Raw genomic sequence first — 26,846 nt, forward strand, 5'->3', positions numbered from 1 at the left:
TATAAAGGAGCCATATTTATAAAAATATGTGTATAAGAATATGTATTAACATTTCCAGGAGAATATCTACCAAACATAATAGCAGTTACCCTTGAGTAGAGTGTAGAGGTTGGAGGAAGAGAAAAATACTTACTTTATTACTATACTTGAATGAAAATAAAGAGCAGATATTAGTTTCATAACTTAAAAAATGGTTTTAAAATCTATTTTCAACCTGGCATTTGAACTAGAGATTAATAAAATAATTTGAGAACTAAGCTGTCTCCTGGAGAATCATTTAATTTTTATAATATTGAAACATTTAAATTTCCCCTTATTGTACATTCTTTTCCATATGTACAATTCTCATTTTATATTTTCTTTTCCCCTAAAAGCCCCTTATTTGTTTATTAATTTATTAAGACAGGGTCTTGCTCTGTTGCCCAGGCTGGAGTGCAGTGGCATGATCACAGCTTACTGCAGCCTCCACCTCCAGGGCCCAAGTGATACTCCCAGCTCAGCTTCCTGAGTAGCTGGGACTACAGGCATGTGCCACCATGCCTGGCTAATGGTTTACATTTTTTGTAGAGATGGGATCTCCCTATGTTGCCCAGACTGGTCTAAAACTCCTGGGCTCAAGCAGTCTTCCTGCCTCAGCCTCCCAATGTGCTGGGATTACAGGCATGAGACACCATGCCAGCCCACCCTCTCTTCTTTATTGAGTCATTAAAAAATAAAAAAGAATTGTGATAATGTTTCCATAACAAAGTTTACCATTTTAATCATTTTTAAGTATACAGTTTTGTGGCCTTAAGTATATTAACATTGTACAACCATCACCACCATTGGTCTCCAGAACTTTTTCCATCTTCCTAAACTGACACTTCCGTACCAATTAAACAATAAAGATCCATCCTGGCTAACAGGGTGAAACCCCGTCTCTACTAAAAATACAAAAAAAAAATTAGCCGGGCATGGTGGTGGGCACTTGTAGTCCCAGCTACTCGGGAGGCTGAGACAGGAGAATGGCATGAACCTGGGAGGCGGAGGTTGAAGTGAGCTGAGATTGCGCTACTGCACCCCAGCCTGGGCGACAGAGCGAGACTCCATCTAAAAATAAATAAATAAATAAATAAATAAATAAATATAAAGATCCACTTTTAGGAGATGGAAATTGTCTGAAAATCATGTAAAATAAGTTGGAAAAAATATGTAGAAAAATAAGAATAGACTTATGGTGTCCTTCATTTTAAAATACTGCTTTCAATGACCTGTTCTCACAGAGAGTTTTAGACTTCAGACAGGTTAAATATTTGTGTTTATTAATGCCACGTTAGTTAATAGAATAGAAAAAGGGCTGGGAGCAATGGCACAAGCCTGTAATCCCAGCACTTTGGGAGGCTGTGGCGGGTGGATCACCTGAGGTCGGGAGTTTGAGACCAGCCTGACAAATATGGTGAAACCCCGTCCCTATTAAAAATACAAAAATTAGCTAGGTGTGGTGGTGTACGCCTGTAGTCCCAGCTACTTAAGAGCTTGAGACAGGAGAATTGCTTGAACCTGGGAGGTGGAGGTTGCAGTGAGCCGAGATTGCGCCACTGCACTCCAGCCTGGGCAACAGAGAGAGACTCAAAAAAAACAGGAAGTGTTGCGTAGGTGCTACTGATCCTGAATATAATGGAAGCACATCCCCTTGAGAGCTGTATTGGGGTGTGTTTTTCACTAGATTGGATGCTTTTCATGACAAAACGGGAGGTATTTATCTTCATATCTGCAGAAGTTAATCAGATGAAGAGACTGAATGGTTATCAATTATCAAACGTAACTACTGAAAGATGGTTAAAAATGTTGTTGTGGGACTTCCAGTATTAGGAGAGAGGGGAGCAGAAGGAGGATGAGGAGAACCTCAGACTTGAGCACCATGGAATATATATTCTTTTCTGTGGAATAACTTGAGATCCACCACAGACATTCAGGTGGAGCAGATTATGAAGGGATAAATTTGCTTCTGAGCATGACATTTCTCTGATTACATAGAAAGTGCTACTTTTGAAGGGTGACTTCAAAGACAAAGGGCTCTTTGGTTTTGCAGCTAGTGAGCTACCATTCCTGGTAAAGATGGCCTGTAAATATCAAAGGAAAAATGGCAGATATGCTACAAAACACTTGAAATGCACTTTTGCTTTCCCTTTCTTTCTCCTTACCTGCTTCCTCTTCCTTAATGTATTTCCTCCACTAACATACATACTCAAAAACTAAATTAACTGAGTAGCATAGGGCCTGAAACTGTGGTTCTGGCTTTAAGTAGCTAAGTGAATGAGAACATATCATTTAGTTTTTGTGGATGTTATTTTCCTCTTATGTAAAATTGGGAATATCATTCTGTTGGTTCTTTAAGTAAAAGGAATTTTAAAATTTAAGTAGATGGTTTCTAACAAATAACTCAGTGTTGATGAATCTTTGAAAAGAATAATATAGTGTTCTATCTGTATAATCTTTAAAATACTAATGATTTTAAGTGTCTACTCACGTGATGGGCTAGCGGTAGATATTTATGACAATGAGAGGCACACTAATTTTTCTCTAGAATTGTGAGAAAATTACAAGTGCTTTGGAAAGTTACATGTTCATCTAACCAAGGTGAACCAATGTGACTCTTCAAGACAAAGGGTGAGAATATTAAACCAGTGAAACTCCTTTCCCTTTTGAACTATAAGCCTGTGTATATGCTATCCTCATATGAAGCAATGCCTGTCACTGAAAAAATTGAAATGTAGAAAAGAAAACACATGTTGCAGGTTTTAAAATCGTTCCAAAAATAGAGTATTGGACTCCCTGATGCTACATATTGATTTTTCAATAGTATCACTTATTTACTCATCTAGTTTTTCTTCAGCATTGAAGATTGATTTTAATAAAAATAGGTAGCTACTAAATTTGAGGAGTCACATTAAAAACCCAACTTTCTGTTGAATTTCCTTTGGCATTTTAGTAGATATACTTAGGTTGGGAAAATATATTAACGAAGACATGCTTAGGTATAATGTTAGACTGAGTATTGAGTGTCATAAGAAGGAATCACTTAGAGAAACAGGCCTTGTCCTCAAGAGGTGTGTGAGCTTGCTGTAGAAATAAGTAACACAAAACGTTTTAAACACCGGGGCCTGTTGTGGGGTGGGGAGTGGTGGGGGTGGTGGGAGGGATAGCATTTGGAGATTTACCTAATGTTAAATGATGAGTTACTAGGTGCAGCACACCAACATGGCACATGTATACATATGTAACTAACCTGCACGTTGTGCACATGTACCCTAAAACTTAAAGTATAATAAAAAAATTAAAATAAAATAAAATATAATAAAATATATTAAAGAAAAAGAGTTGAGTATAAAAATAAAATTAAAAAACTATTTTTTACATGGCATGAGAATATTATTTTCAATGAATCATGTTTGTTAAACTATTTCAATAAAAAAGTGACAAAATCCAAAAAAAAAAGTTTTTTTAAACATTGTTACAGCTTAGATTTTAGGTGATGTAAACTGTTCAGACCATAGTAAACACCACAGAAGTAATGAAAAGTCAATTGAGCAGTTTACAGCAGCATAATAAAGCCCTTGCCCTAAAGCGTATGCATTCTATTAAAAAAACGAGTCTGTTTTAAAAAACAGTTTTAGATTCATGAGAGTTCCCATATAGTCCACACTCAGTTTTCCCTATTATTAACATCTTACATTAGTATGGTACATTTGGTATAATTAATGGACCAATATTTACACATTCTTTTAATTTTATTTTAGCCGTTCTAAAAGGCATGTAGTGGTATTTCAATTTTTGAAAAATTTACAATTCCATTACCATTTCATGAAAAGATTTTCTTTTTGCTATTGAATTTCATTGGTGCCACTGTTGTAAATTAGTTGACTATTACGTATGGATCAATTTCTGGATCCTCTGTTTTCACTTACTTATTTTTCTTATCCTTAAATAATTCCTTAATTACTATACCTTTATATCAGATCTAGAAATCAGGTAATGTAAGTCCTCCATTCTTCTCCTTAAAGATTGTCTTGGCTAATCCTAAATCCTTTGTGTTTCCATACAAATTTTCAAATCAGGTTTTCAGTATCTAAAAACAGTTTTCTGGGATTTTGATTTAAGCTGTATTCAATCTATTGATCAGTTTAGGAAGGATGGATATCTTAACAATACTGTCTTCCACATCATGAATATTGTATAGCTCTCTATTTCAGCTTTCTTTAATTTGTCCCAGTGATGTTTTACAATTTTTACTATGAAGGCCCTGCTTTTTTTTAATAGACTATTTTTTAGAGCAGTCTTAGATTCACAGCAAAATTGAATGGAATGTAAGAGATTCCCCAAACACCATCTGCTCTCACACATGGAGAGATTCCCCCTTTTTCTTTTTCTTTTTCTTTTTCTTTTTCTTTTTCTTTTTCTTTTTTTTTTTTTTTGACGGAGTCTCAGTCTGTTGCCCAGGCTGGAGTGCAGGGGCGCAATCTTGGCTCACTGCAAGCTCTGCCTCCTGGGTTCAAGCCATTCTCCCGCCTCAGCCTCCTAAGTAGCTGGGACTACAGGCGCTCACCACCACACCCGGCTAATTTTTTGTATTTTTAGTAGAAACGGGGTTTCACCGTGTTAACCAGGATGGTCTTGATCTCCTGACCTTGTGATCTGCCCCCTCGGCCTCCCAAAGTGCTGGGATTATAGGCGTGAGCCACTGCGCCCAGCTGATTCCCCATTTTTAACATCCCCTACCAGAGTGATACATTTATTACAATTAATGAACCTACATTGTTGGGTATATATAATTATCACCCATAGTCCATAGTTTACACTAAGGTTCACTCTAGATGTTGTAGAGCCTATGGGTTTGGACAAACGTATAATGACATGTATCTGCCAATATAGTATCATATAGAGTACTTTCCCTGCCCTAAAAATCCTCTATGCTCTGCCTATTCATCCCTCCCCACCCCATTACCTCTGGCAACCACTGATCATTTTACTATTTCCCTAGTTTTACCTTTTCCAGAATGTCACATAGTTGGCAGCATACAGTAAGTAAGTCTTTTCAGATTGGCTTATTTCACTAAATAATATGCATTTAAGTTTCCTCTATGTCTTTTCATGGGTTGATGCTCCTTTCTTTTTAGTGCTGAATAATATTCCATTGTCTGGATGTACCACGGTTCATTTATCACTCATGTACTGAAGGACATCTTGGTGCTTCCAGTTTTTGACATTTATGAATAAAGCTGGTATACATATATTTGTGCAAGTTTTTGGTGGGATGCAAGTTTTTAACTCTTTTTGGGTAAATACCAAAGAGGACGATGCTGGATCATATGGTAGGAGTATGTTTAGTTTCGTAAGAACTACCAAACTGTCTTCCAAAGTGGCTGTTTATTTTGCATTCTCACCATCAATGAATGACAGTTCTTGTTGCTTCACATCCTCATCAGCATTTGGTATCATCAGTGTTCTGGATTTTGGCCATTCTAAAACAGGTGTGTAGTGATATCACATTGTTGTTTTAATTTGCATTTGATGATATTGGATGTAGATCTTCTTTTCATATGCATATTTGCCATCTATATATCTTCTTTGGTTAGGTGTCTGTTAAAGTCTTTGTCCCATTTATTCATTGAGTTGTTTGTTTTCTTATTGTTGAGTTTTAAGAGTTCTTTGTATATTTTGGATAACAGCCCTTTATAAGATGTCTTTTGCAAATATTTTCTTCCAGTCTTGTTTTCATTTTCTTGACAGAGGTTTTCACGAAACAGAATTTTTTTAATGCAGTCCAGTTTATCAATTCTTTCTTTCATAGCATGCCTTTGGTATTGTATCTAAAAAGTCATTGCGGCTGGGTGCATTGGCTCATGCCTGTAATCCCAGCATTTTGGGAGGCCGAGGCAGGAGGATCTCTTGAGCCTAGGAATTCAAGACCAGCCCGGACAACATAGTGAGACCTCAACTCTACTAAAAAAAAAAAAAATAGCTGGGTGTGGTGGTGTGCCTGGAGTCCCAGCTACTTGGGAGGCTGAGGCAGGAGGATTGCTTGAGCCCAGAAGGTCAAGGTTGCAGTGAGCTGTGATCATGCTACCGCATGCCAGCGTAGGTGACAGAGCACGACCCTGTCTCAAAAAACAAAAAGTATAAAAAGTCATCTCCAAACCCAAGCTCATCTATAGTTTCTTCTATGTTATCTTCTTGGAGTTTTATGGTTTTACATTTTCATTTAGGTCTATTTTCCAGGCTATCCTTTCTTGTTCACTGATTTTTATTTTTTTTTTATGGAGTCTCGCTCTGTCACCAGGCTGGAGTGCAGTGGCACGATCTTGGCTCACTGCAAGCTCTGCCTCCCAGGTTCAAACGATTATCCTGCCTCAGCCTCCCGAGTAGCTGGGAATATAAGCACGCACAACCACACCCAGCTAATTTTTGTATTTTTAGTAGAGATGGGGTTTCACCATGTTGGCCAGGACGGTCTCGAACTCCTGATCTTGTGATCCGCCTGTCTCAGCCTCCCAAAGTGCTGGGATTACAGGCGTGAGCCACCACACCCAGTCTCTGGTTCACTGATTTATTTGTCTGTTCTTTCACCAGTATCTCGCTGTCTTCACTATTGTAGCTTTATGATAAGTCTTGAAGCTGGGTTGTGTCAGTCTTCCAACTGCGTTCTTATCCTTCAATATGATATTGGCTATTTTGGGTCTTTTGCCTCTCTTTATAAGCTTTAGATCAGCTTGTCAATATCTGTGTAATAACTTGCTGGAATTTTGATTGGTATTGCATTGATCAACTTAGGAAGATCTGACATTTTGACAATATTGAGTCTTCCTATCCTTGCACATGGAATATCTCTCCATTGATTAAGTTCTTTGATTTCTTTCATCAGTTTTTAGTTTTCCTCATATAGATCTCATACGTATTTTGTTAGATTTATACGTAAGTATTTCATTCTAAGTATTTTATTGAGTGCTAATGTAAATAGTATTAGGGTTTTTTGTTTTGTTTTCTTTAGAGGGGAAGTCTCACTATGTTGCCCAGGCTGGACCCTAACTCCTAGGCTCAAGCAATCCTCCGACCTCAGCCTCCCAAGCACTGGGACTACAGGCATGAACCATGATGTCTAGCTATAAATGATATTGTCTTAAATGTCAAAATCCACTTATTCATTGCTGGCATATAGGAAAGTGATTGACTTTTGTATATTAACCTTGTATCCTGCAACCTTGCTATAAATGCTTATTAGTTCCAGGAGATTTTTGTTGATTCTTTTGGATTTTCTACATAGACAATCATGTCATCTGCAAACAAAGACAGTTTTATTCCATTTCAATCTGTATAAGGTCATGCATTTATTGTTTCTTGTGGGTACATAGAAGGTATATATATTTATGGGGTATATGAGTTGTTTTGATATGAGCATGTAATGCATAATATCCACATTATGTAACATGGGGTATCCATCCCCTCAATCATTTATCCTTTATGTTACAAACAATTCTATTATACTCTTATAGTTATTTTTAAATGTACAATTAAATTATTATTGACTCTAGTAGCCCTGTTGTGCTATCAAATAGTAGGTCTTATTCATTCTAATTATTTTTTTGTACCCATTAACTATCCTTATTTCCCCCCACCTACTCCACTACTCTTCCCAGCCTCTAGCAACTATCCTATTATCTCCATGAGTTCAATTGTTTTGAGTTTTAGATTTACAAATAAGTGAGAGCATGTGATGTTTGTCTTTCTGTGCCTAGCTTATTTCACTTAACATGACTTCCAGTTCCATCAGTGTTGTTGCAAATGACAGGATCTCATTCTTTTTTATGGCGGAATAGTACTCCACTGTGTATAAGTACCACATTTTCTTTATCCATTCATCTGTTGATGGAACACTTACATTGCTTCCAAATCTTGGCTATTGTGAACAGTGCTGCAACAAACATGAGAGTGCAGATATCTCTTTAATATACTGATTTTCTTTCTTTTGGGTATATACCCAGCAGTGGGATTGCTGGATCATATGGTAGCTCTTTTTTTAGTTTTTTGAGGAAACTCCAAACTGTTCTCCATAGTGGTTGTACTAATTTACATCCCCCAGCAGTGTATGAGGGTTCCCTTTTCTTCACATCATTGTCAGCATTTGTTATTGCTCTCTTTTGGATAGAAGCCATTTTAACTATGGTAAGATGAAATCTTATTGTAGTTTTGATTTGCATGTCTCTGATGATCCGTGATGTTGAGCATCTTTTCATAAGCCTATTTGACATTTGTATTTCTTCTTCTGAGAAATGTCAATTCAAGTTTTTGCCTTTTTTTTTTTTTTTGAGATGGAGTTTCGCTCTTGTTGCCCAGGCTGGAGTGCAGTGGTGCAATCTCGACTCACCGGAACCTCCACCTCCCAGGTTCAAGTGATTCTCCTCCCGCAGCCTCCTGAGTAGCTGGGATTACAGGCATGTGCTACCACACCCGGCTAATTTTTATATTTTTAGTAGAGACGGGGTTTCTCCACGTTGGTCAGTCTGGTCTCGAACTCCTGACCTTGATGCCTACCTCAGCCTCCCAAAGTGCTGGGATTACAGACGTGAGCCACCATGCCTGGCCATTTTTGCCCACTTTTAAATCATATTATTAGATTTTTTTTCCTATAGAGTTGTTTGAGCTCCTTACATATTGTGGTTATTAATCCCCGTCAGATGGGTAGTTTGCAAATATTTTCTCCCATTCTGTGAGTTGTCTCTTCACTTTGTTAATTGTTTCCTTTGCCGTGCAAAAGCTTTTTGTGATTCCATTTGTTTATTTTTGCTTTGGTTGCCTGTGTTTATAGGATATTACTCAAGAAATTTTTGCTCAGACCAGTGTCCTAGAGAGTTTCCCCAATGTTTCTTTCGTCAGTTTCACAGTTTAAGGTCTTAGATTTAACTCTTTAATCTATTTTGATTTGATTTTTGTGTCTGGAGAGAGATAAGGGCCTGGTTTCATTCTTCTGCATATGGATATCCAGTTATCCCAATACCATTTATTGAAGAGACTGTCTTTTCCCCAGTGTATGTTCTTGGCACCTTTGTTGAAAATGAGTTCACTGTAGGTGTGTGGATTTGTTTCTGGGTTCTCTATCCTGTACCAATGGTCTATTTATTTGTTGTTGTTTTTTTGCCAGGACCACGCTGTTTTGGTTACTATGGCCATGTAGTATAATTAGAAGTCAGATAATGTGATTCTTCCAGTTTTGTTCTTCTGGCTTAGGATAGCTTTGGCTATTCTGGATCTTTTGTGGTTCCATATAAATTTGAGGATTTTTTTCTATTTCTGTGAAGAATGTCATTGGTATTCTGAGAGGGATTGCACTGAATCTGTAGATTGCTTTGGGTAGTATGGACATTTTAACAATATTGATTCTTCTAATTCATGAATATGGAATATCTTTCCATTTTTTGTGTCCTCTTCAATTTATTTCACCAATGTTTATGGTTTATATTATAGAGATCTTTCACTTCTTTGGTTAATTCCTAGATATTTAATTTTATTTGTGGCTATTGTATATGAGATTACTTTTTTATTTCTCTTAAAGATTGTTTGCTGACGGCATAAAAAATGCCACTGATTTTTGTATGTTGATTTTCTTTTTTTTGGAGATGGAGTCTTGCTCTGTTGCCCAGGCTAGAGTTCAGTGGTGCAATCTCAGCTCACTGCAACCTCCACCTCCCAGGTTCAAGCGATTCTCCTGCCTCAGCCTCCTGAGTAACTGGGACTAGAGGCATGTGCCACCACACCCAACTAATTTTTGTATTTTAGTAGAGATGGGGTTTCATCTTGTTGGCCAGGCTGGTCTTGAACTCCTGACCTCAGGTTACCCACCTGCCTTGGCCCCCCAGAGTGCTGGGATTACAGGCGTGAGCCACCGTGCCCGGCCATATGTTGATTTGTATCCTGCAACTTTACTGAATTTATTTACCAAAAAACTATTAGAACTGATAGAGTCTTCAGGTTTCTCAAAATATAAGATTACAGCATCTGCAAACAAGGACAATTTGACTTCTTCCTTTCCAGTTTGGATGCCCTTTGTTTCTTTCTCTAATCTAATTGCTGTAGCTAGGACTTTCAGTACTATGTTGAATAACAGTGGTGAAAGTGGGAATCCTTGTTGTGTTCCAGATCTTAGAAGAAAGACTTTCATTTTTTTCCCCATTCAGTATGATACCAGCTGTGAGTCATATGAAAGTCATATATGGCTTTTACTGTGTTGAGATATGTTCCTTGTATACCTGGTTTTTTAGAGTTTTTCTCATGAAGGGATGTTGAATTTCATCAAATGCTTTTTCAGCATCAATTGAAATGATCATATGGTTTTTGTCATTCATTCTGTGATATGATTTATCACATTGATTGACTTGTATATTTTGAATTATCATTGCATCCTAGGAATAAATCCCACTTGGTCATGATGAATGATCTTATTAATGTATTGTTGAATTTGGTTTGCTAGTATTTTGTTGAGGATTTTTCATCAATAGTCATCAGAAACATTGGCCTGTAGTTTCCTTTTTTTTGATGTGCCTTTGTCTGGTTTCAATATCAGGGTAATACTGGCCTCATAGAATGAGTTTGGAAGTATTCCCTCCTCTATTTTCTGGAGTCCTTTGAGTAGGATTGATATTAGTTCTTCTTTATCTTTAAGTGTTTTGTAGAATTCAGCAGTGAAGCCAACAGGTCCCAGGCTTTTCTTTACTGGGAGACCTTTTATTACAGCTTCGATCTTGTTACTTGTTATTTGGTCTGTTCAGGTTTTGGATTTCTTCATGATTCAGTCTTGGTAGATTGTATGTGTCTAGGAATTTGTCCATTTCTTCTAGATTTTCCAATTTACTGGCATATAGTTGCTCATAGTATCCACTAATGATCCTTTGAATTTCTGCAGTATCAGTTGTAATGTCTCCTTTTTCATTCTGATTTTGTTTATTTGGATCTTCTCTCATTTTTTCTTAGTCTAGCTAAAGGTTTGTCAATTTGGTTTAAGTTAAAAAAAAACTTTTTGTTTCATCAATCTTTTGTATTTTTTTCATTTCAATTCCATTTATGTCTGTTCTGGTTTTTATTATTTCTTTTCTTCTACTAATTTTGGGTTTGGTTTGCTCTTGCTTTTCTAGTTCTTTAAGATGAATCATTACATTATTTGAAATTTTTCTTCCTTTTTGATGTAGGCAGGCACTTACAGCTATAAATTTCCCTCTTGGAAATGCTTTTGCTCTGTCCCATAGGTTTTGGTATGTTCTGTTTCCATTGTTATTTGTTTTGAGAAATTTTTCAATTTCCTTCTTAATTTCTTCATTGACCCACTGGTCATTCAGGAGCATATTGTTTAATTTACATGTATTTGTATAGTTTCCAAAATTCCTCTTGTTACTGATTTTTAGTTTTATTCCATTGTGGTCAGAGAAGATGCTTGACATTAGTTCAGTTTTTTTTTAATGTTTTAAGACTTGTTTTGTGATCTAACATATGGTCTATCTTTGAGAATGATCCATGTGCTGAGGAAAAGAACGTGTATTCCGCAGCTGACTGACGAAATGTTCTGTAAATATCCATTGGGTCTACAGTGCAGATTAAGTCTGATGTTTCTTTATGGGTTTTCTGTCTGTTAGATCTGTCCAGTGCTGAAAGTGGAGTGTTGAAGTCTCCAGCTATTATTGTACTGGGGCCTATCTCTCACTTTAGCTCTAATAATATTGGCTTTATGTATCAATGTTGGGTGCATGTTTATTTAAAATTGTTATATGGCCGGGTGCAGTGGCTCATGTCTGTAATCCCAGCACTTTGGGAGGCTGAGGCAGGCAGATCACAAGGTCAGGAGATTGAGACCATCCTGACTAACACAGTGAAACCCCGTCTCTACTAAAAATATAAAAAATTAGCCGGGCATGGTGGTGGGTGCCTGTAGTCCCAGCTACTTGGGAGGCTGAGGCAGGAGAATCGCATGAACTTGGGAGGTGGAGGTTGCGGTGAGCCAAGATCGCTCCACTGCACTCCAGCCTGGGCAACAGAGTGAGACTCAGTCTCAAAAAAAAAAAAAAAAAATTGTTACATCTTCTTGCTGAGTTGACCCCTTTATCATTATCTAGTGACCTTCTTTGTCTGTTCTGACAATTTTTGTCTTGAAATCTATTTTGCATGATGTAAGTATAGCTACTTCTGCTCCTTTTTGGTTTCCATTTGGATGGAATTTCTTTTTATCCCTTTATTTTCAGTCTATGTGTGTCTTTATGGATGAAGTTTGTTTCTTGTAGGCAACAGATCACTGGGTCTTGTTTTCTTATCCATTTAGCCACTCTATGTCTTTTGATTGGAGAGTTTAGTCCATTTACATTCGCTGTTATTATTGATAAGTAAATATTTACTCCTGACTTTTTGTTATTTGTTTTCTGGTTGTTTTGTGGTCTTCTCTTCCTTCATTCTTTACTTCCTTTCTTCCGTTTAGTGAAGGTGATTTTGTCTGGTGATACGATTTAGTGTCTTGCTTCTTACATATTTTGTGTATCTGTTGTATGGTTTTTGGTTTGAAGTTGCCAGGAGGCTTGCAGATACTATCTTAATACCCATTGTTTTAAGCTGATAACAACTTAACCCTGTTTGCATAAATAAACAATAGAAGCAACAAGCAAAAAGAAACTATAGACTCTATCCCCCTCTTTTTAACTTTTTGCTCTTTCTATTTATATGTTATTGTACTATGTCTTAAAAATTTGTGGTTATTATTTTTGATTTATTCATCATTTAGTCTTTTTACTAGAAATAGGAGTAGTTTATACACCACAGTTACAGTGTTATAATATTCTGTTTTTCTGTGTACTTATTATTAGCAGTGAGTTTCGTACCTTCAGAGGATTTCTTATTGCTCATTAACATACTTTTCTTTCTGACTGAAGTATTCCCTTCAGAATTTCTTGTAGGGCAGGTCTGGTGTTGACAAAATCCCTCAGCTTTTGTTTGTCAGGGAAAGCTTATTTGTCCATCACATTTGAAGGATATTTTTACTGGATATACTATTCTCAGGTAAAACTTTTTTTTCTTTAGCAATTTAAATATGTTACTCTCTTGATCTGTAAGGTTTCCACCAAAAAGTGCTACTAGGCATATTGGAGCTCCATTGTATGTTATTTGTTTCTCTTCTCTTGCTGCTTTTAGGATCCTTTATTTGTCCTTGACCTTTGGGAGTTTGATTATTAAATGCCTTGAGGTAGTCTTCTTTAGGTTAAATCTGCTTGGTGTTCTATAACCTTCTTGTACTTGGATATTGATATCTTTCTCTAGGTTTGGGAAGTCCTCTATTATTATCTCTTTGAATAAACTTTCTACCCCATATTTTTTTCTACCTCTTCTTTAAGACCTATAACTCTTAGATTTGCCTTTTTGAGGCTATTTTCTAGATTCTGTACATGTGTTTTATTGTTTTTTATTCTTTTTCCTTTTATCGCCTCTGACCAAGTATTTTCAAATAGCCTGTCTTCAAGTTCACTAATTCTTTCTTCTGCTTGATCAATTCTGCTACTAAAAGACTGATGCATTCTTCAGAATGCCAATTGTATTTTTCAGCTCCAGGATTTCTGCTTGATTCTTTCTAATTATTTTGATCACTTTGTTAAATTGGTCTGATAGCATTCTGAATTCCTTCTCTATGTTATCTTGAATTTCTTTGAGTTTCCTCAAAACAGCTATTTTGGATTCTGTGTCTGAAAGGCAATATATCTGTTTTTCTAGAATTGGTCCCTGGTGCCTTATTTAGTTCATGTGGTGATGTCATGTTTCCCTGGATGGTCTTGATACTTGTAGATATTTGTCTGTATCTGGGCATTGAACAGTTAGGTATTGATTGTAGTCTTCTCAGTCTGGGCTTGTTTATACCCGTCCTTCTTGGGAAAGGTTTCCAGATATTCAAAAGGACTTGGGTGTTGTGATCTAACCTGTATCTGCTTTAGGGGGCACACAAAGCCCAACAATGCTGTAGTTCTCACACATTCATAGAGGTACCACCTTATTGGTTGTATTACGTCATTCTCACATTGCTATAAATACCTGAGACTAGGTAACTTGAAAAGGGTCGGGCATGGTGGCTCATGCCTGTAATCCCAGCACTTTGGGAGGCCAAGGTGGGCAGATCACGAGGTCAAAAGATCAAGACCATTCTGGCCAACATGGTGAAACCCCGTCTCTACTAAAAATACAAAAATTAGCCGGGCATGGTGGCACACACCTGTAGGCCCAGATACTTGGGAGGCTGAGACAGGAGAATCGCTTGAACCTGGGAGTGGAGGTTGCAGTGAGCCAAGATAGATGACACCATTGCACTCCAGCCTGGCAACAAAGTGAGACAAAAAAAAAAGAAAGAAAGAGAGAGAGAGAGAGAAAGAAAGAAAAAGAAAGAAAGAAAGAAAGAAAGAAAGAAAGAAAGAAAGAAAGAAAGAAAGAAAGAAAGAAGGAAAGAAAGAAAGAGGTTTAACTGGCTCATGGTTTCACAGGCTATACAGGAAGCATGATGCTGGTATCTGCTCAGTTTCTGGGGAGGCCTCAGGAAACTTGCAATCATGGCAGAAAGTGATGGGGGAGCCAGCACTTCAGAAGGCTGGAGCAGGAGCAAGAAGGTGAAGGGAGGTGCCACATACTTTTAAATGACCAGAGCTCATGAGAACTCACTTACTATCCTGAGGACAGCACCAAGGGGATGGTGCTAAATCTTTCATGAGAAACTGCCCCCATGATTCAATCACCTCCCACCAGGCCCCACCTCCAACATTCAGCATTCCAATTGAACATGAGATTTGGGTGAGGACACAGATCCAAACCATATCATTCTGCCCCAGACCTTCCCAAATCTCATGTACTTCTCACATTGCAAAATACAATCATGCCTTCTCAACAATCCCCAAGGTCATAACTCATTCCAGCATTAACTCAAAAGTCAAAAGCCCAAAGTCTCCTCTGAGACAAGTGAAGTCCCTTCCCCATATGAGCCTGTAAAATCAGAAACAAGTTAGTTTCTTCCAAGATACAATGGAGGTATAAGCATTAGGTAAATATTCCCATTCCAAAAGGGAGGCATTGGCCATAAAAAAGGAGCTACAGGCCCCATGCAAGTCTGAAACCCAGCAGGGCAGTCATTAAGTCTTGAAGATCCAAAATAATCTCCTTTGACTCCATGTCCCACATCCAGGGCACACTGATATAAGAGGTGGACTCTCAAGGCCTTGGGCAGCTCTGCCCCTGTGGCTTTGCAGAGTTTTGGCCTTGGTGGCTGCTCTCATGGACTGGCATTGAGTGCTGGTGGATTTTCCAGATTGAGTGTGCAAGGTGCTGGTGGGTCTGCCATTCTGAGGTCTGGAGGGCAGTGGTCCTCTTCTCACAGCTCCATCAGGCAGTGCCTCAGTGGGGGCTCTGCATTCCAATCCCTCATTTCCCCTCTTCATTGTCTTAGTAGAGGTTCTCCATGAGGGCTCCACCCCTGCAGCAGGCTTCTGCTTAGATACCCAGGCTTTTTCATGCATCCTCTGAAATCTAGGCAGAGGCTGCCAAGCCTCAACTTTTGTATTCTGTGCACCTGCAGGCTTAACACCACATGGGAACTGCCAAGTCTTGCAGCTTCCACCCTCTAAAGCAGTGGCCCAAGTTGTACCTGGGCCCCTTTGAGCCATGGGTGGAACTGGAGAGCAGGATGTAGGGAGCCATATTTTGAGGCTGTGCCAGGGCAGTGGAGCACTGGGCCTGGCCCAGGAAATCATTCAGTCATCCTAGGCCTCTGTGCCTATGATGGGAGGGGCTGCCACAAAGGTCTCTGAAATGCCTTTCAGGCCTTTTCTCCATTGTCTTCGGTACTAGCACTTGGATCCTTTTTACTTATACAAATTTCTACAGCCTGCAGGAATTCCTCCCCTGAAAGTGGGCTTTTATTTACTACTACATGGCCAGGCTGCAAATTTTCCAAACTTTTATGCTCTGCTTCCCCTTTAAATATAAGTTCCAATTTTAGGTCAATTCTTTCCTCACACATGTGAACATAGGCTATTAGAAGCAGCTTGGTCACATCTTGAATACTTTTCTGCTTAGAAATTTCTTTCACCATATACCCTAAATCATCACTCTCAAGTTCAAAGTTCCACAGATCCATAGGGCGGGGGCACAATGCAGCCAAGTTCTTTGCTAAGGCCTAACAAAAAATGACCTTTGCTCCAGTTCCCAATAAGTTCCTCATTTTAATCTGAGGTCTCCTCAGCCTGGATTTCACTGTCCATGTCACTATCAGCATTTTGGCCATGACCATTCAACAAGTCTCTAGGAAGTTGCAAACATTCCCTCATCTTCCTGTCTTCTTCTGAGCCCTCCAAACTCTTCCAAACTCTGCACATTACCCAGTTCCAAAGTCGCTTCCACATTTTCAATTATCTTTATAGCAATGCCCCACCTCTTGGCACCAACTTCCTATATTAGTCTGTTTTCATATTGCTATAAAGAAATGCCTGGGCCAGGCGTGGTGGCTCACAGCTGTAATCCCAGCACTTTGGAAGGCCGAGACAGGTGGATCACAAGGTCAGGAGATCGAGACCATCCTGGCTAATATGGTGAAACCCTGTCTCTACTACAAATACAAAAAATTAGCTGGGTGTGGTGGTGGGTGCCTGTAGTCCCAGCAACTTGGGAGGCTGAGGCAGGAGAATGGCATGAACCTGGGAGGAGGAGCTTGTAGTGAGCAAGGATCACACCACTGCACTCCAGCCTGTGCTACAGAGTGAGACTCTGTCTCAAAAGAAAAAAAAAAAAGAAATGCCTGAGACTGGGTAATTTATAAAAAAAAAAAAAAAAAAGGATTGATTGGCTCATGGTTCCACATGCTATACAGGAAGCATGATGTTGGTATCTGCTCAGCTTCTGGGGAGGCCTCAGTGGGCATTGAAGGAGAAGCTGGCACTTCATGTGGCCACAGCAGGAGCAAGAAGTGAGAGGGAAGTGCCACACTCTTTTAAATGACCAGATCTCACATGAACTCACTGTCCCAAGAACAGCATCAAAGGGATGGTGCTAAACTATTCATGAGAAACCACTCCCATGAGCCAGTCACCTCCCACCAGGCCCCCACTCCAACACTGGGGATTCCAACTGAACATTAGATTTGGATGGGGATTCAGATCCAAACTATATCAATGGTCTTGGACAAGGCCCAGAAGAATTCTCTGGATTACCAGGCAGAAACCCTTGTTTTCTTCCCTTACTTTCTCCCAAACAAATGGAGTCTCTGTTCTGAGCCACCTGGAGCTGGAGGTGAAGTGACACAAGCACCCTTATAGCCCACATCATTGGGACTGTGCTGGGTCAAAGAAGTCAGCATAGGCCTGCTCCTCACCAAAGGTCTGCTACAACCACTCCCTGGCTACCACTTATGTTCACTCAAGGCCCTGGGTCTCTACAATTAGCAGGTGGCAAAGCCAGCCAGGCCTCTGTCCTTTCCTTCAGGATGGTGAGTTCTCCCCAGCCCTGGGCAGGCCCAGAGGTGACATCTGAGAGCTGGGGACTAGAGTCAAAAGCCTTAGAGGTCTATATGGAATTTGACCAGGCGTGGTGGCTCATGCCTGTAATCCCAGCAATTTGGGAGGCATAGGCAGGTGGATCACTTGAGGTCAGGAGATCGACAACAGCCTGACCAACATGGTGAAACCCTGTCTCTACTAAAAATACAAAATTAGCTGGGCGTAGTGGTGCACACCTGTAATCCCAGCTACTTGGGAGGCTGAGGCAGGAGAATTGCTTGAATTCAGGAGAAGGAGGTTGCAGTGAGCTGAGATCGTGCCATTGAATTCCAGCCTGGGCAACAAGAGTGAAACAGTGTCTCAAAAATAAAAAATAAATAAAAAAATAAAAAAGAGGTCTATCTGGATTTCTATTGTACTGTGGCTGAGCTGGTACTGAAATCACAAGACTCAGTTCTTCCCACTCTTTCTGCTTCTTTCCAAAGGCAGAGGAGCCTCATCCCGTGACCACTACCACCACAGGCCCACAGGCAGTACTGCCAGACTACTGGCAATGTTCCCTAAGGCTGAAGGGCTCTTCAGTCAGCTTGTGGTGAATGATCCCTGTCCTGGGACTCACCCTTTAGGGCAGTGGGCTCCTCTGTGACCTAGGTCAGGTTCAGTAATGCCATCCAAGAGCCAAGACCTGGAATCAGGGACCCCAGGAGCCTACTTGGTGCTCTACCTCCCTGTGGCTGAGCTGGTACCTAAGGTGCAAGACACAGTCCCTTTAAGTTTTCCCTCTGCTTTTCTCAAGTTGAAGGAGTCTTACCCTTAGCCACCACAGCTGGGAATGTGCTGAGTTTCATCTGAAGCCAGCACATCTCAGAGTCTCACCCAAGGCCCTTGACATAGTATCTGGGTATTGCTGCTGGTTATTCAGGGCCCAAGGGCTCTTCAGTTAGCAGGTGATGGATCCTGCTAGGACTGCATCCTTTCCTTCAAGGCAGCAGGTTCCCTTTTGGCCTAGGGTTTGTCTAGAAATGTCATCTGGGAGCTGGGGCCTGGAAAGGTGGCCTCATGACTCTTATGGGAGCCACAACCTACTGTGGCTGAGCTGGTATCCAAGATGCAAGACAAAGTTCTCCCCACGTTTCCCTCTCCTCTCCTCTCCTCAAGCGGCGGGAAGGGGTCTCTTTTGGAGCCTTGAGATGTGCAGCCTGGGGTTAGGGGAAGGGTGATGCTGACATTCCCTTAGCTGCAGGTGTCTCAGTAGGTTGTCTTTCCCTCAACCCTTACCGCCAGTTCAGTATCTCTGGGCCCTGTTCAGCACTAGGACTCACCTAGGAGTTGCTGCCTTTGTGGCCTTTCAAGTTTATTTAGGGTCCCAGAGCACTTTACCCCATAGTGGCGAAGCTTGCAGGAGCTCAAATTCGGACTACTGGGATCGGCAATTCTCCTCTGCCCAGGGCTGGCTTTACTGCTCCCTCCGTGGGTGAGCATCAGCTGAGTTTGGTTTGATTTGTTTTCTGCTATAAGGCAGTACTGGGTCAATCCCTCTCCATGGGACACAGAAACACTCTCTGCACCACACCTCTCCTGCCAGGGGATGGGTGAGGGGTGGCATTAGTGATTCAAGACTGTTTTTCCTACCTCTTCAGTGCCTCTTTTAGTGATATGAAGTTAAAACCAGGTCCTGTGAGTTCTCACCTAAATTTTGGTTCTTATGAAAGTGTTTTTGTGTGTAGATAGTTGTTAAATTGGTGCCCTTGCAGGGACAACAATCCGTGGAGTCTTCTCTTCTGCCATCTTGCTCCATCCCAGAGTCCCAGGTCTTGCATTTTTTGATGATATTGTAAACCGTATGTTTTTTTCCCAAAATTTTATTAAGTTTTCAAGTATACAGAAAAGTTGAAAGAATTGTGCAGTGAATAATCATCTATATGCCTATTGGATTCTACAATTAACATTTTTCTTTGTCTGTTTTATTACATATGCATTCATCTACTCCTGTATTCATCCATCAATCCATCTCATTTTAAAAATGTATTTCAAAGCAAGTTGAAGACTTCAGTATATTTTACACCTAACTACTTCAGCATGTGTAGCTCAACTATAGTTCAATATTTGCTGATGATCCTTTTTTATCTTTAAGATAAAATTTACATGTAATGAAATGCACAGATCGTAAGTGTATTGTTTGAAAAGTTTTGACAAGTGTATACATCTGTACAACCTAAACCTCTATCAAGATATTGAACACTAACAACCCCAGAAAATTGCTTCATGCTCTTTTTCAGTCAATCCCTGACCCAGTCCTTCAGAGGCAACTCTGTTCAGAAATGCTTTTACTCCAAGTTAGTTTTGTCTATTCTAGAATGTCATAAAATGGAACGTGTATTCTTGTGTAAGGCCTCTTTCATTCAGCGTAATTTTTTAAAAAATTCATTCAGCGTGCCTGACCACAGTAATGACCAGCCCTCATTAGGGCCCCGGATGATTTTTGGTCTAATAATGCATGCTAGCATTGATGTTTTTTGGTATGAACAGGAAGAATTATGCAGCAGGCTTTATTTTAAATGCCAATTCATATTACTCTGTTCAAGCTGAGTTGAGATGTTGAACTGATTTACTATAGACTTTGTAAAAACGGCTCCGGAAGAGTAACAAACTGAAATCTTTGAGATGACACAGGTTGGAAATATGTATATAACTGCACAAGGTGTCAATTGTGCTCTACCGTGCAGTTTTAGTCAGTTTTAGTTGCATAGGTTTCCATTGTATTTATAGTCTGTTTATGCTAAATCTGGCCAAAGATGAGCACTGTCCACCACTAAAATGGCCTCTGCCACTTTGAATTCTGTTCTAATTTTGTGTCCAGAATGTGGTGATCAAAACGTTCAATTTTTTTACAGTGGCATAGGAAGACGGCAAAAATTTCCTAAAGTGCAATAGATTTTCAAGTGTATTCTGCCTTGTTCTAACACTTTAAGTAGGTGTACTTGACAGTATTGAGGGCATTTGTTATGGTGCTTTTTCAATTAGTCTAGGTGTATGCCCTTGTACATTTTGCCCATAACTATTTACAAAGTACTTCTTTTATTGCACATTCAGAGAATTTCATATATATATGTCTGGTATGCATGTCCTTAAACTTCCAATCTTGTTTTGTCTCTTGGAGACTGTTGAATGCAGCTCATCTAGGAAGGGGATGGGACTAGATTCTAAAATTTATTTGGGACCATGGGAATGATAGTTGAGGAGAAAACTATTTGCACGTGACAGATTTCTAGATACGTTTTGCTGCTACTTTTATGTAATATTTATTGAACATTTTGACAAAGACTTATTTTTGTAAGCCTACAAGTGGTTATTTGAAAGTTTAAAGAAACTTGACCAAAAGACAGTATAAAAACACTGGCACTTGAATGTTGAATGTCACCATATGTGTGAAATTATTTATTGTGGGGTAGTGTGAGCTTTTAATGTTGTCATATTAAATTCTTAAGTCAAATTAGGCAGACCCGGCATTGGCAGTGTAGCCATAACTTTCTGATGTCAGTAAAAACAAAATTGGAGACTTGAAATTAAATCATGCCAAGGTTTTGATACACTTGCATTTATTTATTTATTTATTTATTTTAGACAGAGTTTTGCTCTGTCACCTAGGCTGGAGTGCAGGAGTTCAATCTTGGCTCACTGCAACCTTCCCTTCCCTTCAAGTGATTCTCCTGCCTCAGCCTCCCAAGTAGCTGGGATTACAGGCGCTGGCCACCGTGGCCTGGCTAATTTTTGTATTTTTAGTAGAGACGAAGTTTCACTGTGTTGGCCAGGCTGGTCTCGAACTCCTGACCTTAAGTGATCCTCCCGCCTCGGCCTCCCAAAGTGCTGGGATTATAGGCATGAGCCACCGTGCCCGGCCTACACTTGTTTTAAGATATTGATGAAACACTTTGAACACTGAATACGAAGTGTCTAGATTCTCGGATGTTTGTTGTGTGAGTTTTGTTTAGTTGTGTGTTTTTTTTTTTCAGTGAATGTCTGGCACACTGCAATCCTCAAACGTGGTTATCTTTGATGTATTGGCATAATCAGTGACTTATACATTCAGCAATAGCATTTAAGCAAGTTTCATCAGCAAGCAATATTTTCAACTAATAAATAAGGTTTCAAAAATAGTGTAAGGATTTAAACTTGCTGAATGTAAAGGTTGAACCTCAAGTCACTGTAGCTTTAGTAATTGTTTATTGTATTGGTTTAGATATTAGCACTGCATATACTGTGCATATTCTGATTTTATTAAAATAAAAAGTTGAACTGCACAGTCTTAAAAAACATTCATTCAAAGTGTTGTATGTGTAAGTAGTTTGTTCCTTTTATTTTTGATTAGTATTTTATTGGATGGTGTATCATGTTAGAGATTCAGGCAGGAGTTGATGTTACAGTCATGAGTCCAAGATCTAGAAGGCAGGCCAATAGGTTGGAAAGTCAAGCAGGAGTTAATGCTATAGTGTTGTGGCAGAAATTCTCAGAGAGATCTGGTTTTGCTCTTAAGGCCTTATTGGATTGGATGAGGTTCTACCCACATTATGGAGGGTAATCCGCTTTACTTTAACTGATTATAGATATAAATCACATTTACAAAATACCTTCGAAGCAATAAAGTGATTAAATAACCGGGTCCTATTCCCTAGCTAAGTCCTATACCATAGCCAAATTGATACATAAAACTAAAACTAACCATCACAGATGGACATACTTCCATTTGTTTATCTATTAATTTGTTGATAGACTGTTGTACTTTTTCTAGTTTTTGGTATTATAACTAAAATTACTGCGAATATTTGTCTATAAGTTCTTGTATGGATACAATATTTTCATTTTTCTCTGGCAAATACGTAGGAGTGAAACTGCTATGTCATGAGGTACATGCATATTACATTTTTATAGCAAACTGCCACTAAAATTAGATTGTGGTGATGGTTGCACATCACTATGAATTTACTAAAAGTGAATTATACACTTATAGATTTATGAATGAATTTTATGGTATGAAAATTTCCAACATGCATATACCATTTTACATTTCACTAAGAATGTATCAGAATTCTTATTTAATCTTACCATTATCAACTTTTGGTGTTGTCAGTCTTTATAATTTTGAGACGAAGCCTCACTTTGTCGCCAGGCCGGAGTGCAGTGGCATGATCTCGGCTCACTGCAACCTCCACCTCCAGGTTCAAGTGATTCTCCTGTCTCAGCCTCCCCAGTAGGGAAAAAAGGGAGGGAGGAAGGGAGGAAGGGAGGGAGGAAGGGAGGGAGGAAGGGAGGCACGACACCCGGCTAATTTTTGTATTTTTAGTAGAGATGGTGTTTCACCATGTTGGCCAGGCTGGTCTTGAACTCCTGACCTCAGGTGATCCACCCACCTCGGCCTCCCAAAGTGCTGGGATTACAGGTGTGAGCCACTGCGCCTGGCCATCATTGTGGTTTTTACTTGTATTTCCTTGATGACTGCTGATGTTTATCCTTTCAATGCATATTGGCCATTTATATATCTTCCTTTGTGAACCTTTTGCTCATTTTTATTGGGTTATTTTTTGATTACTGAGTTGTATTATTATTGAGTAGAAGCTCTTTATATGTCCTAGATACTGGTTGCATTTTAGATATATGTCTTGCAAATATTTTCTCACCGTCTGTGGATAGTATATTTATTTTTTAAATGATGTCATGAGCAAAACTTTCAATTTTTATAAAGTCAAATTTATCATTTTTTAAAATTTTATTGCTTTTTGTACCTTGTCTAAGAAACTTTTGCTTCCCTCAGGTTGAGAAGATGCTGCTTTGTGTTTTCTTCTGGAAATTTCATATTTTTTTCTTGTATATTTAGGTCCATGATTTTTCTTGAATTAGTTTTTTTTTTTTTTTTTAATGTGGTAGAGGTAGGAATTGAGGTTTGTTCTTTTCCTTATCGATATTCAGGCATTCTGTTTGTTGAAATGACTTTCTTCTCCCCATTATTTTAGCACTTTTATTGAAAATAAGAAATAAGATGACTTTATAAGTGTGGGCTTTTTTTTTTTTTTTTTTTTTTGAGACGGAGTCTTGCTCTGTTGCCCAGGCTGGAGGGCAATGGCACCATCTCAGCTCACCGCAACCTCTGCTGCTCAGGTTCCAAGTGATTCTCCTGCCTCAGCCTCCCAAGTATCTGGGATTATAGGCATGTGCCCCATGCCTGGCTAATTTTTTTTTTTTTTAATTTTTATTAGAGACAGGGTTTCACCATGTTGGCCAGGCTGGTCTTGAACTCCTGACCTCAAGTGATTTGCCCGCCTCGGCCTTCCAAAGTGCTGGGATTACAGGCATGAGTCACCATCCCCAGACTTCTCTCTGTTTTTCTATTGACCTGTAAGTCTTTTTTTATGCCAATTCCAGACAGTCTTGCTTATTATAGTTTAAGTCTTCAATTCCTTTTGCATATGTGAACTAAGTTTATTCTTTTGTTTCAAGATTTCTTTGGTTATTCTAGATCCTTTGCCTTGCCATACATTTTTAAACCAACTTTTTATTTTCTACAAAAAAGCCTGCTGGAATTTTGATTGAAATTACATCATGTCTGTAGATGAATTTGGCATTTGAACCATATTAAGTCTTCTAATCCATACCATACCAATATACTGGGCATGGTATATCTCTTTAAATATTTGTGTCTTCTTTTATGTCTCAGCAATGTTTGTTTTCCTTTCCTTTTTTTTTTTTTTTGAGACAAGGGCTTACTCTGTCACCCACTGTAGAGTGCCGTGGCATGATCATAGCTCACTGTAACCTTAACCTCCTCAAATGGTCCTCCCACCTCAGACTCCCAAGTTGCTGGGACTACAGGTATGTGCTATATGACCAGCTACTTTTCGTAGAGACAGGGTCTCACTATGTTGCCCAGGCTGGTCTTGAACCTCTGGCCTCAAGCAATTTTCCCACCTTGGCCTCCCAAAGCACTGAGATTACAGGCAGGAGCCACCGCACCCAGCCTGTTTTCTTTTCTTTTTCAATATATAGATATTGTACAATTTTTGTGTTAAAGCTATTTTTTTTTATGTTTTTAAGGATAGGTGCGGTGGCTCATGCCTGTAATCCCAGCACTTTGAGAGGCCGAGGTAGGAGGATTGCCTGAGCCCAGGAGTTTGAGACCAGGCTGGGTAACACGGTGAGGCCCTGTCTCTACAAAACTTTTTAAAAATTAGCTAAGTGTGGTGGCATGCATCTGTGGTCTCATCTACTCTGGAGGCTGAGATGGGGGAATCACTTGAGCGCAGGAGGTTGAGGCTGCAATGAGCTGTGTTTGCACCAGTGCACTCCAGGGTGACAGAGTGAGATCCAGTCTCAAAGAAAAAAAAAATTAAATTATTTTAGTTTTTTAAGTGTTAATGTAAATGGAATCCTTTTTTAAAATTTCAGTTTCTAGTCATTAGTTGCAATTTCATAGACGTACAAGTAATTTTTTATAATGATCTGTATCCTGAGTTTAGTAAGTTCATTTGTTCGTTTTAGTAGCTTTTGTGAAAATTCCTTTAGTTTTTCTGTATGTATAATTATGTCATTTGTGGATAAAGACTATTTAACTTCCTTCCTAGTTTGTATGCATTTTATTTCTTTTTCTTCCTTACTGTACTGGCTAGGATGTCCAGTATGATGTTCAATAAAAGTGGTGAGTGCATGCCAGGCGCAGTGGCTTACGCCTGTAATCCCAGAACTTTGGGAGGCTGAGGTGGGCGGATCACAAGGTCAGGCATTCAAGACCAGCCTGGCCAACATGGTGAAATGCCATCTCTACTAAAAAAATACAATATTATCTGGGCATGGTGGCGTGCATCTGTAATCCCAACTACTCGGGAGGCTGAGGCAGGAGAATTGCTTGAACCCAGGAGTCAGAGGTTGCAGTAAGCCAAGATGGTGCCACTGCACTCCAGCCTGGGCAACAGAGCAAGACTCTGTCTCAAAAAAAAAAAAAAAAAAGTGGTGAGAGCAGACACCCAATCTTAAGGGGAGAAAAATATTTTGCTTTTTTTTTTTTTTTTAAAAAAAAATACCCTTTATCAGATTGAGTAGATTCCCTTCTACTCCTAGTTTGCTGATAGTTTTCATCATGAATTGATATTGAATATTTTCAAATGCTTTTTTTCTAACTCTATTGAGATGATAATATAGGTTTTAATTTTTACTATGCTAATATGATAGATGCCAATTGATGTGTAGCTTCTTATTCTGGAATAATTTTAGATTTACAGAAAAGCTGCAAAAATAATACAGAGTACACCTAGAATTTACCTAGAATTCTTGTATACTCTTCACCCAGCCCACTGGGTACATAACCACAGCACATTTGTCAAAACTAAGAAATTAACATTGGTATAATACTCTTAACCAAACTAGAGACTTGATTTGGATTTTACTCATTTTTCCACTAATGCCATTTTTCTGTTCCAGGATCCAGTCCAGAATACTACATCAATTGTAGTCATCATGTCTGCTTAGTCCCTTCTGGTCTGTGACAGTTTTTTAGTCTTCCCATGTTTTCTTTGGTCTCAGCAGTTTCGAAGATTATGGGGCAGGTATTTTGTAAAATGTCCATCAAGTTGTGTTTGTTTGTCTCCCTTTTTTTATTATTATTATTAGACTGGGGTTATGGGTTTTAGGAAAAATACCACAGAAGAGAAGTGTATTTCTCACTGCATCATATCAATGTAAGTTAATAAATATGACTTATCACCATTGATGTTAACCTTGATCACTTAGTTAAAGTGCTGTCTGCTAGGATTCGCCACTGTAAGGTTGCTATTTTTCCTTCTTCCATCTCTTATTTTTGGAAGCAAGTGACTGAATCCAGCCTACACTCAAGGAAAGGGGAGTTATACTCCACCCCCTGGGTGGGGGGGAAATATTTACATACATTAGTTGGAATCCTAAAATAACACTTTTTTTCCTTCTTCCTCATTAATTTTTTACTTAATCATTTATATCAGTATGAACTCATGGATATTTATCTAATCTTTTGGTTAGATTGTAATACTACTGTTATCTTATTATTTTTTTTTTTGAGATGGAGTCTTGTTCTGTCGCCCACGCTGGAGTGCAGCGGCGCGATCTCGGCTCACTGCAAGCTCCGCCTCCCGAGTTCATGCCATTCTCCTGCCTCAGCCTCTCAAGTAGCTGGTACTACAGGCACCCGCCACCACGCCCGGCTAATTTTTTGTATTTTTAGTAGAGACGGGGTTTCACCGTGTTAGCCAGGATGGTCTCGATCTCCTGACCTCGTGATCTGCCCGCCTCGGCCTCCCAAAG

This window comes from Symphalangus syndactylus, chromosome 2 (genome assembly GCF_028878055.3).
Source record: "Symphalangus syndactylus isolate Jambi chromosome 2, NHGRI_mSymSyn1-v2.1_pri, whole genome shotgun sequence".
Classification (NCBI taxonomy): domain Eukaryota; kingdom Metazoa; phylum Chordata; class Mammalia; order Primates; family Hylobatidae; genus Symphalangus; species Symphalangus syndactylus.